This window comes from Talpa occidentalis, unplaced genomic scaffold (assembly GCF_014898055.3).
Source record: "Talpa occidentalis isolate TD23 unplaced genomic scaffold, MPIMG_talOcc4v2.1 talOcc4.10, whole genome shotgun sequence".
Classification (NCBI taxonomy): Eukaryota; Metazoa; Chordata; class Mammalia; order Eulipotyphla; family Talpidae; genus Talpa; species Talpa occidentalis.
In genome coordinates, this window is record NW_023600993.1 from 49,949,391 (window position 1) to 49,966,759 (window position 17,369).

The 17,369-nt window shown below is 38.3% G+C and overlaps 1 protein-coding gene and 1 pseudogene across 4 annotated transcripts in view; both read left to right on the plus strand.

The window, feature by feature from the left end:
• The window catches only part of TAFA1 (TAFA chemokine like family member 1), an 856,565-nt gene that overhangs the window by 277,612 nt on the left and 561,584 nt on the right, over positions 1 to 17,369 (plus strand). The gene's annotated exons all lie outside the window — the stretch shown is intronic.
• LOC119237603 (transmembrane protein 185A-like) overlaps positions 5,884 to 17,369 on the plus strand; it is a 61,452-nt pseudogene continuing 49,966 nt past the window's right edge.

Consider the following 17,369-nt stretch of genomic DNA (forward strand, 5'->3'; position numbering starts at 1 on the left):
ACTTATGTGTCTGGGATTTAAACTTCTGAGTATAGAGTCAGATTGTCATGATGCTCCTACTCTGTCTGGGTCTTTGACACTATTCTAAGATTTATTTATTTATGCATACCAGAACTGGAGTACAGGCCAGAGGTGTGTGTGTGGGGGGGGGTGAGAGGATTCACCAGAGACACAGTGGGGAACTGAACAGTCAGATCGACTGAAGTACACCACTGAGGGGAGCAGCAGGCGAGGCAGTAGAGGTCTGCTGTGCCATGTGGGTAGCTCCCTGCCCAGGGATTGAACTTGTGCTGCAATGGCTGTGGATAGCATCATAGGTTGTGTCTTAACCCCTTAGGAAAGGGAGGCCCTTTCCTAATGATCTTGAGGATTTTCCATGCAAGTGTACAGCCAATTCATCTCCTCTATGGCAACAACACCTAGCCTAAAAGGAGGGATCCTTTGGATGTGTAGATTCCATCATGTTTGGAACGCACTAATCTAGAGGGGGTTCTGTGTATTATGCAATATAAGTTAAATATATATATATATAATAGTATATACTATAGTATATATAAAATAGTATATATCTAGTATATTATAGTATATATTATGAAGAGAGAAAATAAATTTAGAACCAGGTTCTAATGAATGACAATGTCAAGATAAGCCTAATAGTTTGCCATTGAGGGAGTTTGTTTCTGTAATAAAATACAAAGCAAGTTGCTTAAAATTCCATAAGCAGAACTTGAAATAAATAAGAAATTGACTTATATTTATATGAAGACTTCAGTTGGTCTTAATACCATAATTCACTTCATGACCTTTATGCGTGTGTGTGTTTTCATGAATTATTGAAATTTCATGACTCATTAAGTTGTAGGGATTGACCCATTGAAAATAGCAATAAAGAAAATAACAAAGGTTAGCATCTTCTCTTTCAACAAAATTTGTGTAGATTCCTTTCTTCCTCCTTCCCTTCCCATGCCTAGCTAGCTCTTTCAGAAGAATTTTATCTAGATATAGAAAAATGTGTTATTTTTCTCCCTTGAAAACCCTCTATCAAGTCCATTTTCAAGTTAGTTCCTTAGATACTAATATGTGTTTTGAGTCAAGAAGGTAACAGGTATTCACAGGGGTATTCACAGGGGTTGTCAAGAAGGAGGGAAAGTGTAGGCAACTGCCTTTAGGATAAATGTTTGCCAAAGACTCCATTTAGTTTATATATCTCTCCCAGAGTGACTGGTAGGAATGTCATATAATAGGAGGAGATGGAGAAAGGATATTGAACAGAAAAATGAGGAGAATGGAAAAGATTCATTTCCTCTTGCACACCTTTGCCCAGGCTTGGAGATGTCCTGCCTGAAACAATAGAGAATTTTCCCTCTGTGTGTCCAGGACAAGGTGGATCAGTCCTGTAGGACTTCCTTACTGTCTGAAATAGCAAAAAGTCTGCTGGCTGAAATTGGTTGAATCTTTATCATTAAGCATTATAGTACCTTTTCTCATTAAACACTGTGACTTGGTCTGGAGTTGGTTTGATAACCAAGTAGTTTAATGGTGTGTCCATTGCAAATGTTTCTAAATCCACACAGTTGTTCACCGTAAATGTACAGTAGATTTAATACTGGGGTGATTATTTGTACTGAGGGGTCACAAATGTTTTTTTAACTAGCTTAACAATGCTATGGGAATATTTATACTGCCATTATGCTCTGGTAAAGAATAATACCTTTTTAAAAAATGTGTTTGAGTGGCTAGAAACTTTAGGAGTTTATGCCCTTGGACTTTCTTGGGTTTTGTCCCTGCCATATGATCCAACGATTCCAAGGAATGTGCTCACAGAACACAAAGACACTAATTAGAAAGGAAACTTGTCACAATTTCTTTAAGTGAGACCATTGGACAAGTTAAGTGAAGTGTAAATGTCTGGAGTCCCTTTAATATTGAAGTACCTGCAAATTTTCTGACTTACGTTAATCTTTATGAATGGAATTTTTAAAAATATGTTAATGTTGACATCAGCATGGTTAAAATTTTAATTGTGCTGCTTATAAGCCTCACCACTCAGTTGTAATAGGGGTTTTGTAATTAATAGGGGTTTAAAAAATGAGGGAAGCTTCTTTTTTTCCATTCTATTCCCATTGCTTTTAACAGTTGATGCAACCACCAGCCCTATAGTTTCTGATACACTTCCTTGATTAAGGTTTATGGGCCATTTCTTCACAGGGTTTGCCTAACAATGTCAATATATGGCATGGCGTGTAGGGATGCTTAGTGAGTTGGAATGTCTCTGAGACTGTGCATAAAATTGTACACATGTGTGCATTTATAAGGGAAGCCTGTCCATGGCATCATGAACTTTTCACTGGAGCATAGGTCCCTTTCAGGAAGGGTATGTGGCAGTGCAGAAAATGATAATTACCAATCCTTTCCATGTTTAAGACAATATATTGCAGAATTTACAAATATTCTCTAATACATTAGGCATTGTTGTAATGCCCATCTTGCAGGTAGCCAAACCAATGTATTTGGGAATTGATGTCAGTCAGAATGTGAATTCAGGAAGTCTGGGTCTAGAGCCCATATTCTTTGCCCCTTTATTGAATAGAAATTCTGGAAATTGCTCTGTCACTGCCCAGATATGATGTATTACTATGCAAAAGGACAACACCATTAATATCTCAGGACAGCTATAAATATGGGAAAGGAGTGGGGAGCTGGGATTGGAATCTCAATGTACAAACTATTTCTTTTCAGTTCTAAAGTACAAGTAAACCATGTCTTCTTTCATCAGGCATTAACTGAAACTCTTATCAAATCTGAACACACTTGATTATATACTAGAAATAGATATGAAAGGATGCAAATGATCGGAACGGGAGAAATATGCTGGGTATTCCATTAGGCTTAGAGAGGTGGAAGGATGGAGTCAGTACAGAATCTAGAATCTGATTGTGTATCTTTGAATCTTTGCCCTGAATCTCACCAGCAGTTTCACCCTGGGCATATTTTATAACATCTTTACATTTAGTTACTTAGTTGTCTGATCTATAAAATGAGGATAATAACGGTGCCTATGGGCCTCCCCTGGTGGCGCAGCAGTTGAGTGCTGGGCTGCGAAGCTGCCCGCAGCCTCTGCAGCACCCGTTCAGTCCCAGGCCACCAGGGAGGGTCCTATATGGCACGAAGACCTCTTCTGCCGCACCCGCTGCTCCCCTCAGCAGTGTATTTCGTCAGTCTGCCTGTTCTGTTCCCTGCTCTGGCTCTGGTGAGTCTTCTCACCCTCCCGTGCTTCTGATTGTACCCAGTGCTTATATAAATAAATAAATAAATAAATAAATAAATAAATAAATAAATAAATAAATAAATCTTAAAAAAAAAATAATGGTGCCTATGCCTTTGAGTTTTAGTGAAGATTAAGAGATAATAAATGTAAAGCATTCAGATCAGAGTCCGGTACATAGAGTGACGGACGTGTACTGCTATTGTGACTTTTGCTATCATTATTACTACTGGTTTTTGTTGTTGTTTTAAAAACATTTAATACACATTAAAAACAGCATTTAATACATGTTAAAATGTCAAAATGAATCTCATCATCAAACTTGTTAGGTCTGTGACTGTGAGCTGAAGGACTCTTCTAAATGTGCTGGAGAAACACAAGCCCTGCCTGAAGATGTGTGAAATCTGAGTTGTGAAAGCCCTTTTTCTTTTTAAGCTCACATATAGACTCCTAGTACAGGGCCTGTCACTGAAGCCAGACCTCATTAAAAGCTTGTTAAAAGAACGACTGTCACTCTCTCTTTGGTGTCCATGTCACACCCCCTCAAATTACCCTCCTTTTAGCCACACTTGTCTTGTCTCAGATTCTGCTCATGCTATAGCACCTGCCTTAGGTGCATTCAGATAGTTTTTCTGCTTGCCTGCCTTCATTTCTTCTGTCCTTTCTCCCTCCTATCCTTCCTGCCCCTCCCCCTCTTTCCATCCCCCTCCTGCCCTCTCTTCCTTTCTTTCTAAGTATACTAATTAAAGTAATGTTGATTTATACCATTGTATATGTTTTAGGGGTATAGGTATAAATCTTTACAAATGTATATCATATGTCTTTCTGCTTTCTGCTTCAAGGCCATTTCCAACACCAAGGCAGTTCTTTCAGCCTGTGTACAGGAAAGCCCCAAAGTAACCCTTAACCAACGACAGGAGCTGATAGGTAAATTGTGCTGCCTTCACTCTCCAGGGGCACAATTCTACAAAGTGCTTTGTGTGCCTCTCAGAGGCCCCAGCAGATATTCTCCTCAGGCCCTGTTGCCTACAGCCGTGACCTGAAAACACATTCTATATTGGGTTTCCTCCTTCATTGAATCAGTCTCCTCATTCCCTTCCTCCTGCCTCAGAGAAACATCTTCCTAACAAATGACCTGCACATAAGTCCTTGTCTCAGGATCTGATTTCTTGGACCCAAACTAAGACAGATGCTAGTGTAGAACCCTAAATCCCATGCCAAAATCTCATGTAAACTCCATTTGTTTTGTTCATTGCTGAGTTTCCAGCACCAAGCATAGCACTGATATGCCATCGGTATTCAGCAAATGTCACTTTAATATTGAATTAATGAGTGAAGCAATAAATATGTTTCTTAGAATTTGATAATTTGCAGATCAATAGGTTAATTGTATTTACTAAATGCTGTACCCAAAACATGGAAAGAGGGCGACAAAGTCTTCTTTCAGGGCTCTTACATGCCGCATGGTTACTTTCATCGTTTGTCCTGGCCTGCATGCAGCTTTTCCCTAAATCCCTAAAGGAAAAAATGGTGAACTTGATGATTCTCTGTCTTTAAATATATATATATATATATATATATATATATCAGCAAAAATATTTTATATGTGTGTGTATATATATATATATATATATATATATATATCCGCAAAAATCCATTGAACTTCTGTTATGTGTTCTATCCCAGGCTGGTGTGCAGATGAGGATGAGGTGTTTGATGTACACTATGAAATTAATAGACCAGAGGCACAGTAAAGACTATATAATGGGGCAGAATTTGGGCACCAGAAGGTTATAATTCAATGCAGGCCATGATATTTCGGGGTTCATTTGACCACGTACTCCACTTGCTAATAACAATTACGCATGCTAACTTGAGAGTGAACTGCTCTTCACTGTGTGATCATAGCCTGTGTTCTTACACAAGACCAATATGCATGGATTCTAAAATGCAATAAGCTCAAAATTTTATCCTTCTAAAGGGATAAGGTTTGAATTTTGAACATTTAATCTGAAGAATATGATGATTATTTGGATTATTAATAGAGATAATTGATTATTTTGGATTATTGATAGAGAATAATGATATTTCCTGACATGAAACTATAAAATATAGACAACAGACCTTCACTGCTAGAACAGTTAATAGAAGCTGAAAACTCGTGAATGGGCTTTCCGAACATACTTTGGACTCAATCAGACCACAAACAAAATATGTCAATCAGTATTCTGGAGTTTCTGAGCAGATTTATGATCCACTTTGTCATTTAAGAGGAGGAAAGCTTTTTAGAAAAATGTGAAAAGGAGTATAAGTCTTATTTAGTAACTAATAATAAAATATTAAGGTCACTGGTGATGTATGAGAGACAGAAAATGAACAAAGGGCAGAACATTTGAATTAAGCTTTCTGAAAAAGATGAAAATGGGAGATGTTTAAGTCTTCAGCATGCTGCCAGAATGGATTTTATTTAGTGTCTGTTACCTTTAAAGCTGATTTTAATTATAATGTAGGAAACATGAGCATAGGTGAAATAGACTTGTGAGAAAATAAAAATAACTGAATTTAAGAAGAGAAAAAGACGTGAAATAGATCTTAAAGAACTGAACTAATGCGTTTGAATGAACCATGACATTTCTATTGCTGCTGCTAATGGTGATGGTGGTGATGATGAAGGTGGTGCTAGTGGTGATGGTGGTGATTGTAATTGATAGCTAGTCCCAACACCCTTCTTTCCTTTAGTAATCATTAACTACTGATTGAGGGTAGATATTATTGCTATTATTATTATCAGTATCATTAGGTATTTAAAACTGACTGAACAGCCTTCGAGAGTCTACACAGTTAATTAGTGGACCAGGATTCTAACTCAGGCATGCTGACTCCAAAAGCCAGATACTTAATTCCACATATTCTTTGTACTAACCTAACATCTTGTGTTCCAATTTAAACTAATCAAGATCAGAGACCATCCTAATTCAATTCAAAGCAAGGTCCTACATCCCACTGCTAAGGGACTGAGAGTATAATGAATAGAAAACTGTGCTCAGATCCTGAAGTTAATGGCTACGAGGCAGGATTTTAACCACAACTTTATTAGTCAGGCAACAATTTCATTAAGTAGACAAGCATCTCACAGGGGGATTGTGAACAAGGTGATGTGTTTTAAAGGTCACAACTGAATTCCTGTAGATTTCGCACAGGTAAGAGTAAAGCATGATTTAAGATCAGCAGCCATAGTTGTAGTCAGAGCAGACCCCTCCACACATATGTACCAAGTTCTCCTGATCAATCCTACCTGAGCTTGTCCCTACCTGACACAATTGTGGATCTGCTCCCTAGAGAGGAAACCGGTGAAAGAGCAGCACCTTGGGGAACATTTAGTCATAGCTTTTAAGTTCTTACCTTTCAATAGGAGTCCAGTTTTCCTCATATTACGCAGGCTCAGTGTATTAACTCCAAATTGAGTCCTACCTGGGTGGGAGGGAGGGGGGAGGTGCTGAAGACTTTTGTGCCAAGCTGATCTCTAGAAAAAAGGGAGTCTCCTCAGATTAAGTGAAATGTGTAGTTCGTGTCACTTAATCCTACCAGACATTGACATTAGAATAAGTCATGCTAATCAAAATTCTGTGAGACACACTTCCTCTCATCTTTTGGTATTCAACATCCCTGAAGAAACTCATCACTCAGTCTCCCCAATCCCAATGTATACAAACAATGTTGTACAAAATAATAAGGCTGAAGATTTAAAAGGGGCTCCCAGTTTGCCAGGATCTGGGATAAGTATTTGACATGTATTTTCTCACTTCATCCTCACAACAAACCTAAGGCTGGCTAGAGGGTGGAGAGAGCATTGCCATCTCTCTGGTGTAGATGAGTTAGCAGGATCAGAAGTTAGGTGACTGAGCTAAACTAACATCACCCAGTAAAGAGGTGAAGTCACCATTTAATCCCATATACTAACTCATGGTGTTCTCTGAAGCTGCTTGTGATTAGAATTAGACCAGAACCCACACTTGCCTAATCACCACTGTCTTATCCTGGCATTTAAAAAAGCCATCTGGTGTAATGAAGTACGTGTTATGAAAGACATCAGTTGGAAGAAGTTATGCAGGTCACTCAACCTCTTTAAGCCCCAGTGTTCTCAACTGTTAAATGGGTATCATAATGATGACCTTGCAGGTTTCATGCATGGATAAAAAGACAGCAATTCCATGGGCCTTACCTCAGCATCCCTTTTCATTTCACTTGAGGATCCGTGCCTTATGCTTTTGGTATTCAGACAAGAGGCTGGCTCCTCTCATTTGGTAATTCTTTTCCAGAGTGCCAATAATTATACAAATGTGCCATATATTTTCCCAGATGGAAGATTTAAAATTTTAAAAGGTCACCCAGTGTCTCAATAATAGTCTTTTACATCTCTGTAATACAATGTTTGCCAACCTGGGTTCCATAGGGCATGTAACCAGATGGTATGAAAGAAATTAGTTCCTTCTTGCAGTAAGTTTGAGAAGTGTGATGTACTGTTGGTGACTGTCATACACTCACATTGATTCATTAAAGACCCAGAAATCCTGTAGAGAAGCATATACATGTATTCGATTATGGAAGGTTTATTTTTATATTTATTTAAGCAAATAGTTTCAATTTGGAGACTACTGGTTTGGTGACTTAAAGGCTTTTACTTTATTAATTAATTAATTTCCCACAACAACTTTACCAGGTAGCCAGGGCAAACATTGATTGGCCTAGCGTGTAGAGCCTTAATTGTGGTTGGAGTGGCTTACTGTAAAGCAACATTCATTTTAACATTGAAACTAGAAGTGAAATTATTTAAAATCTTGGTTTGGAAGTGATTTTGAACATAACCCATCATCATTTTAGTGTAATTAATTTATTCCAGAAATTTCAGGCACTTGAGCAGTTTGCTGATAGCAATTACATATTTGGGCAAAAGGCATAAGTGGTTCTTTCTCTGAAATACATTCAAACCCTTTCATTATTTTCCATTTCTGCTGCTGCCACACCCTCTAAACCACCTAGGGCTCCACAGCAGCCTCTCAGCTAGTCATCCTTTTTCTCTTCCTCTTCCACTGAATAATGTTTTTTTTTTTTTTAATATTATCCATAGGAGAGCATAGTTTTCTCCCTTATGACCCCTTTAATTCTTTACCTGTTCTTAGAATAAAATTTGAAAATTGTATCCCAGCTCGTCCTGTCCTGTTTCCTGCCTATTTCAGCCTTCTCTCATTTATTTTCTTTCCTACTACATTCAAATAATATTTGTCTTTTTCAATCATATCAAACTCATTTCTGCCTCAGGACATTTGCACCTCTTGATCTCTCTACTTGAAAGTCTTCCCACTCCAGATCTTTGCAGAGGTAGTTCCTTCCCATTGTGAAGGTCTCAGCTCAAATGTTATTTCCCCATAAAACCCTCCCATCACTTTCAGGCCTTTTCTATCCCATTGTACTCTATCCCTATCATAACACAGTTACTTCTTGTTCATCCATTACTGATTTCTTTCTGCTTTTCCCAAATAAAAGGCAAGCTCCATAATAGCAGAATCCTTTTCTGTCTCTTCACCATTTTATCCTTAGTACCTACATAATGCATGGCACATAGTGGGCTCTTAATAAATATTTTAGGGAATTGGTGAACTATGCTTTCCCAATGATTGCTTGTACTGCATGTGACTGATCATACATATCATGATCTTTGAAACAATCATCACTTGGTGATTATTTCCTTATTCATAAGGCATGTTATAGCTCCTCTTAGAAGATCGTGTATTCTCCTGTACACTGAGTAAGATATAATGTCATCTCTCTATAAACATCTCTACACACACAAAAAAAAAAAATGAGGAGAGTCTGGCTCTCAGGTAGTTGTCAAAACTGTTTAACTTAGAAGATTAGTTGACTTCTGCTCTCCTTGGAGGAAGAACATAGGTTAATTACCTTCAAGGCTCACCCTTTCTGAATCCTTATTTTTATTTTTAGACTTCCTGTGCCATGCTGCTGCCCTTCTTCAATCTGCTGCTATACTTATTAGTGCTGTGCCAAGGTAGATTAAGCAAACTTTTAGCTGTTGCTGTGATCTATTAAATTCTCAGAGACTAAGTAGCTCTGAGGAGGTTGAGCTGGATGTATGAAGTCCTGCTGCATACAGGTGGGCTGCACCAGACCCTCCACATTCAAGCTCTTATCTTAGAATCACAGTAACATCAAGATTAGAGTTCATATTTTAGAGCCCAAGGACCTGGTTGGGGATCTGGTCTCTGCCACATAACAGTGATTTGTAACTTAGTCCTGTGCCTCAATCTCTTCATCTGTGAAACTGAAATAGTTACAGAGCCTCTATATTTGTTGAGTGGTAACCTGTATAAAACATTTAACCTATTATCTAACTTGTACTAATCACTGGAAATATGACTTAAGAAACAACAAACACTGACGTTATTTGGATGATATGTGTTTCTGCTTCCTTCTTATAGAAACTGCTTTGTTACCAATTTCAAGGAAATTAAGAGCCCAAAGTAAGAAGAAAGTTGCCTGCATTTAAAACACTGATAGGAAACATAGAGCTTCCATATGATCCAGCAATTCCACTCCTAGGTATTTACCCAAAGGACACAGAAACATCCATTCCAAAGAGCACCTGCACTCCTATGTTTATAGCAGCACTGTTTACAATAGCTAAGCTTTGGAAACAGCCCAAATGCCCAAAAATAGATGACTGGATCAAGAAGATGTGGTACATATATACCATGGAATATTACTCAGCATTCAAAAAAGATAAACACATGCAATTTGCAGCAACATGGATGGCACTGGAAGGATCATGCTCAGCGAAATAAGCCAAAAAGAAAAAGAAAAATACCGGATGGTCTCACTCATAGCAGGAATCTAGAAAACTTAAATAAGGGACCAGGAAAATGAATATAAGAAAGTGAAAATCAAAATCAACAAAAAACTATGAACCAGAGACACTTTTTGGGGGCTGGGGGCGGGAGGGGAAGGATTGGGGTCAGAATGGGGCGTTTGCAATTGTATGGGGGAATATAAAATAAAATTTAATATTTAAAAAAAAATAAATAAAATATAAAAAAAAAAAAAATAAAACACTGATAGGATATTAAGCATTGTGCCAGTCAGTAGGTGTCAGAGGCAGAGGACATAATCCTTACCTTCAAAGACCTTAGAAACTACCTGAGAGGATGTGATTTTCATATAAGAGAATGAGAGTTTTATATAAAACTCTATGAATTGGACAGAGAATTAAGGAGAGAGGAAATGACAAAAGATGGAGACTTTCTGACTTCATCATGGTTGGTCTGGTCTCTTGAAGAGTGTGTCATTTGGACTCAATCTCAGAACAGGGGTAAGATTTAGTTGAAATGACCATGCATGGTGATAACTGGAAGGGTAACCTCTGATTGATTTACAGATTTATTGAAGTAAAGGGAATGCTAAAGTGGTTGAGCCTGTAGAATTGACTTTTTATCGAGTCATAAAATCAAGACCAATCAATATTTACTGATTAAATACGTTTCATAAGCAAACACTGCCAAGCACTTTAATCTATGACCTCATCTAATCTCCCAGCACCTGGATGAGGTTGCTGGTGTTTCTGTTTGCCAGTGAGGAGACTGTGACTTCAGAGAAAATTATGTTACTATGGAAGAAAACCTTCTAGAATGACACATGGAGAAAAGAAGAGTGAGTATGAAAACTAGCACTGACGTGGAATGGGATTGGGAAATTATAGCAGCAAGCAGAGCCAGTGGTCTGAAGGGAAACTAGAACACACTCAGTGAATGGGTAGGTTATATCAAGAAACTAACATTCAAGTTGTATTCAAATTATTTTGATGATTTATTTTAATAATTTTTTAAATTAGGTAACATCAGTTTATCACACTATATATATCATTCATAAATATGGGTTGGATGAGTTTCTAAAAGGACCTCTGGTGTGTGTTTATGTGTAAAAAGTGAGTTCTTTGTCAACTGTAACTTAAGGACCTGCATAACGCCTTTGTTAGCCACTGATATTTCGGGAGACAAATTTAAATCTGGGATGTGGTTTTCTTTCTTCTGAGTTGCTTCTTGATTATGCCTTGCTGCTCACCTTTCAGCCATTGAATGGGTACTCTAGACAGCAAAACAAGGCAGGTAGAAAAACAAAAGGGGTACATTTCAAACAGATAAGGCCTTTTAAAAAACTAACATGAAAATGCATACGTTGTGCAAAAATGAAAAATGATGTAAAAATATATAAAATTAAAAAATAACAATTTAAAAAGATAAACAAATAAAAAAATAAAAAGATCCTGAAAAATGAAAAAAACTATGATTCCACCTCTGTAGTCACACAAATCTGTAAGAGAGCCTGCCAAATGCATTTGTTTAGCTGGGCATAGGGCCACCTGTTTGTAAAGAGTTGGGGATAGTAGATTTCAGGTCGTCATTGAGCAGTCTGTCATTCTACATCTCTGGAGTTCCTAGCTCTGGCCTGTAATTTCTTCTCTGAGATTTTCCCAGTTCTCAGTAATGGGTACATGCTTTGCATGGCTGAGGTAATGCAACTGAATTTTGTAATTTTCTGCCAGTGTAGAGAAAGAAGCACAGGCTCTAGAGTTTATAAGGCCCAAGTTGAAACCCCAGCTTGGCTATATTGTAGGACAGACTAGGGCAAGTTGCTTAACCTTGGTAAGCCTTTCTTTTCTTGTTTGTAAACCACTATATCATAATGTTACCTGGATGATCAAATGAAGTTATGTCTATAAAAAATGTTATCCTTATGCTTAAAATATAATATATGGTATTTGTGTGTTCAAAGTTGGAAATTGATTCTTTGTGGATTAGACCTGCTAAATAGCAATTTATTTCACCAGGTCTGATTGACATTTGCTGTTTTCTTTTTCTTTTTAATCTATACAGATTTTTCTTCATTTTTTCCACTTAACCAACTGTAGGTGTGACAACAGATATGTTTCATACATCGTTATGTGTTTGTGTGTGTCTCTCCCATGCAGTTCCTTTCAATTAAGCCCTGGCAATTTGCTGAGGTCTAATAAAAGAATCTAGATTGGCTTACATACTTTTAAATAATTCTCAACCAGCAGAAAAAACACTGGACTTCCGAACATTGAACTTGTAGATATTCCTCTAGTTTTGTCTGACTCTTCTTCAAGAATTAGAGGAGATATAGCTTAGGCTGCACATTCTAACCTGTCCTTTTCTTCACATTGGGAGAGGTCAGGAGTCAAAATTCTATATATTTATCTTATTAAAAGCAAATCCAATACATTGAAACCCTATTTAGGAGGGGAAAGACGTTAACCAAAGGGGTGCCATTAGTGTTCTATTAACTATCACACCGTGACTGTGCTTTTGAAATGTGCTTTGACTTAAATTCAAATTGTTAAGAAACAGCTCTTCTGTAAAGCAAGGCATACCTATAAGAAGACAAAGCTTTTTCTGGAGATCAGCACAATCAGATTCTATCTAAGTTATTGGGGGTAGAAATTATGATGGCTCTGGGGCTGCCACAGCCTTGCTGCTGACAAGTTGCATAAGACTTCTCTGTAGTAACTATTCTTTACCTGGAATAGCTTCTCCATGGCAACCCTGTTTTCAAGGTACATTCATTACTCCTCACTTTTTAAAATGAACACATTGGGAAGGAAGCAGAATGTGTGTGTGTATGTGGAGAGAGAGAGAGAGAGAGAGAGAGAGAGAGAGAGAAATCCTAAGAAGAGAAAGGAAGCAATAGACATTTGGGAAAGTGCAGAGGATTTTTTTCTTTTAATTTACCTCCTCCTTGGATGGGTATGGATCAAAAAGAAATTATTAAAATCACCTGGTATGTGGGACTCTTTCTTCTATCAGTAAACATCTTAATGAGTTATGGTTTGGATCAATTAATTGGTATTTCAGTTGAAACTAAATTTTGGCTCAGTGGTTTGCTGAAATTTCAAAGGATACTTCAGGCTTCTTTTTACGTGTTCATTAAGGACTGTCACCAGGCACTCAGGCCAGGAGATTTGACTAAGGGGAAAACTCAGAATAATATTTTCAAGGATGTAAGTTTTGAAAAGAGAAGAGTGAAAGTACCAAAATGATTCTACCATTAGGTAAGATGATTATTGTTCACCAAACTCCTTCAAAATCTAGAAATAGGAGTCCTTTGTAGGAAAATCTCTCTATTCACCTGTAATAAGTTGAGACTTCTCTAAACAGAAAAATAAAACAAATAACCTTGAAGCATTCCATCACTTGAAATAATTTTACATAAATGTCCTGCATGTTTTTCTTCCTAAATCTTCATGTATCAGTTTTATAATTAAAGAAGTGAGTGTTGACTAGGTATTGATCATCCTTCTATGCTTTGATTTTCTTAAATAATATATCCCATTATATTATATTTAGCCATGGTGTAGTGGCAGGAAGGGCCAGAGCAGGTTCTCTATGATTGGAGCAGACGGGTGAAGGAGGAGTCCTGGAACCCTCAGTGGCTTTTTCAGGCTTTTATTGAGTTTACCAGCTACATGGCAGGCAGGAGTACTGGGGCGGGGGTGGGGGGTGTAGGGTAAGGAAAAATGTCAGGCTTTTCTGCCTCCTGCCATCAGAATAGATGATGGATCCTTGTGGTCCTGAATGCATGCCTGATGGCGGGCACCTGGAATAGGGTGTGGGCAGATGTAGATGGGATTCACCTGGGCTAAGACTGGGCTTTTAAGGGTGGCGTCACAGGGATGCTAGTAGAAGCCAAGGACGAACAGAAGCCAAGGACGAACAGAAGCCAAAAGAGAAGCCGAGAGAGAAGCAAGAGAAGCAGAAGCCGAGAGAAGGCCGGAGAGCCCAGAGTGAAGACCTGCTCTGGGCTAGGAGGCCTGCCAGCCTACCAGCCCCCAGCGCCCCTGCCTGCCATGTACCTGGTAATGCCAATAAAAGCCTGCAAAAAAGCCACTGAAGACTCTGACTCCTCCTTTACCTGGTCTGCATGGGATCAGAAAACCTGCTCAGTGTCTTTCCTGCCCTACAGTGGGGCAGGAGACTGGCAGGCCTCCCAGCCCCCTGCAAGTCTTCATTCTTTCTGGACTCTCCAGTGTTCTCTTATGGCCTCTGCTGGTTCTGCTTCTTCTGGTAGTCTCTTCCTTTCGCTCTGCTGGTGTCCCTGTGATGTCACCCTTATAAGCCCAGTCTCTCAGCCCAGGTGTACCCACCTATGCATGCCCACATCCTACTCACGTGTCCGCCATCAGGCATGCATTTAATCTAATGGCAGGAGGGTGGAAAAGCCTGACAATCATTTACCCCATACATGGCAAGTTTGATTTTAAATCAGAGAGGAATAGTCCACATTGCATCCTCCCTGGAACTAACAGCAGTGGAGACAGAATGAAGCAATAATGAACAATAGCAACTTCAAAGTTTCCTGAGTATACAAAAAGAAAATGAAACTCAAAACTAGTAAATCTATGGATACAGAGATTTTTCTTCTCTAAAATTGTGTCTCTAGGTTTGACTGAAGCAGTGAAGGGTGAAGGGGAAGTATACCTATTGCACACATTATCACCCCGAGATGTCTGTCTTTGAACTTGTCATTGTGTTGGTCAGTTGCATATAGTGAAGAATTGAGGCTTGAAAAGGTAAATTGTGGAAAGGATGTAAGGAACCTTCCGAATAAGTCATCTTCAAATCTGGTTGGTGCTCAGGCTCTATATTTTCCCATAAAATTAGTTGAGAGATAATAGGAACCCCAAAATTTTACAAGAAAGGTGTGTTGGTAGTGTGAAATTTAAGATAGCCAAGCCTATTCATTGCCACTCTATAGTTGCCTTTATTAAAGTTATATTCCTGTAACCAAATGTCCTAACTAGTGACAGACACAACTAATCTTAGTTATCATTTAGAATTTTTAAAATGTGAACTAATGAGCAGATATTTAGCTCCTAAAAGTTCGTGTAAAGAAAGTGATTATGCCTAATAAAATATGTTTTTAAATGTTCGATGTGTAAGTTCCCTCTTACTCAGGAATCATGGGAAGAGTTACATGGTAGAGACATTTGCTGTTTATGGAGCATTCATGTGCTTTCCCTGTTTTCTAAAGTCCTTGCATCTGGGGAGAACCATGTAACTAGTAGCGATCAAGAGGCTGAGTGTAGAATTATCTATTATTTGTGAGCTGAAGCAGTTCAAAGCAGTGTAAGATTCCCCAGATTTTATTTCCTTTTGGGAATAATGGGAATCATGCTGCATGGCCACAAAATAAAAGTATGCAAACATGTGCTTAAAATACATACATGAAAATATGGAATACAGTTTTTGGAAAATTGCTTGCTTGCATCAGATTATGTGACTTCTATTAAGTCAAGGATTCTGTGATTACTGACTTGACTAATAAACATAAAATGTTTAATGCCAGATTTTAATTTGTTCAGTATAAAGGGAAATGTAGGATGATTAAGTTTGTAGATTTGAGAGTTAAACAGTAGGTTTAACTAATTTAGGAGCTTGTGGACCATAGGCAAGTGATTTACTCTCTTGGTGCCTCAGTTTCTTCATGTATGAGATAGAAATTTCTTACAGACAAGAATTTTATATAGCTAGTATAAAACAGTTCAGCACAGTTCTGTGTACACGGGGTGGTGTGTATTTTAGATGGTTGGTAGTTATTAATTGTTACTGTTTTTCATTATCCATAGTGAGTTCAATAGTGAGGTTGCATTTGGAAGAAAACTGAGTTATTGCAGATATTTTAGGGGAAGACTTAGGATTTATTTGACATTGTGTAAGTTGCCACAATGGGTAGAACTGAGTCCTAATTACTACCATCAAAGGGAGAAATTCTGAATGACCCAGAGTATGACAATCGCTCTACTCTGCCAATTATTCCCTTGAATGAGGCCGTTTAGAAACAGATTGTTTTTGTGTTATATTTTAGATTTGTGCTGACATGTGTTATGAATTCTGAAAACTACCTATATGTATAAATATATATTTAAATATATATATATATATTTAAAGATTTATTTATTCTCACAAGAATGGGGGTATAGGCCAGAGGCGCAGGAGGGTCAGAGAATTCACCAGAGACAGAGAGGGGAGCAGAATAGGCAGATTGATGGAAGTACACTGCTGTGGGAGCAGTGGGCGAGACAGGAGAGGTCTGCCTCACCATGTGGGTATCTCCCTGGCTGGTCGGGATTGAATCCGTGCTGCAGAGGCTGCGGACAGCTTCACAGCGCTGAGCTCAACCTGCTGTGCCACTGGGGAGGCCCTAATATATATTTTTTAAACATTTATTTATTTATGCATACATGAGGTGGTGTGTAGGCCAGAGGTGCAGGGTGAGAGGATTCACCAGAGACAGAGTGGGGAGCAGAACAGGAGGATCTGTTCAAATATACTACTGAGGGGAGCAGCAGGCAAGACTGGAGAGACCTGCTGTGCCATGTGGGTCACCTCCCTGGCCGGGGATTGAACTTGTGCTGCAATGGCTGTGGATATCTTCATGGTGCTGTGACTTAACCCCTTGCGCCACCAGGGAGACCCCATATTTTAATTGTTGAAGAGTTCCATTAGAAAGTGAATTTCTGCTGTGTTGTAACATCTGTCATTTTGTATGATATTTATTTATGTTAACACATGCAAATATTGACATAGCAAATGCCAGGTCAATTAGCCTTAGAAATTAATTATGTGTTTAAATAGCAATAAGAAGAGAAATATGCACCACTGGAAATTAGAGTTGGGAATAGATTCTGTAATGTGAACACTATTTCAATATGTGGGGATGAATAATTCCCCTTGAAACATCATAATAATAATGTATTATAAGCAATACTTTTCACTGTAGAATTTTCCAGGAATTCAGTGGGAGACAAGTAACATTATGGGAAAATATTGATTCACTGTGGACACAGTGAGTCGTGTTATGATAATGACAGAGTCTGTGGTTTTCTCATTTTCTCTTTAAAACACTAAATGTATAGAATTACTTCTTGTAAGTGGAACATTTAGATTGCTTCTTTTTATAGGATGAACTGGAAGATTTGTCATACTCAATAATTTTTTCATGACCTGGACAGCCTAAG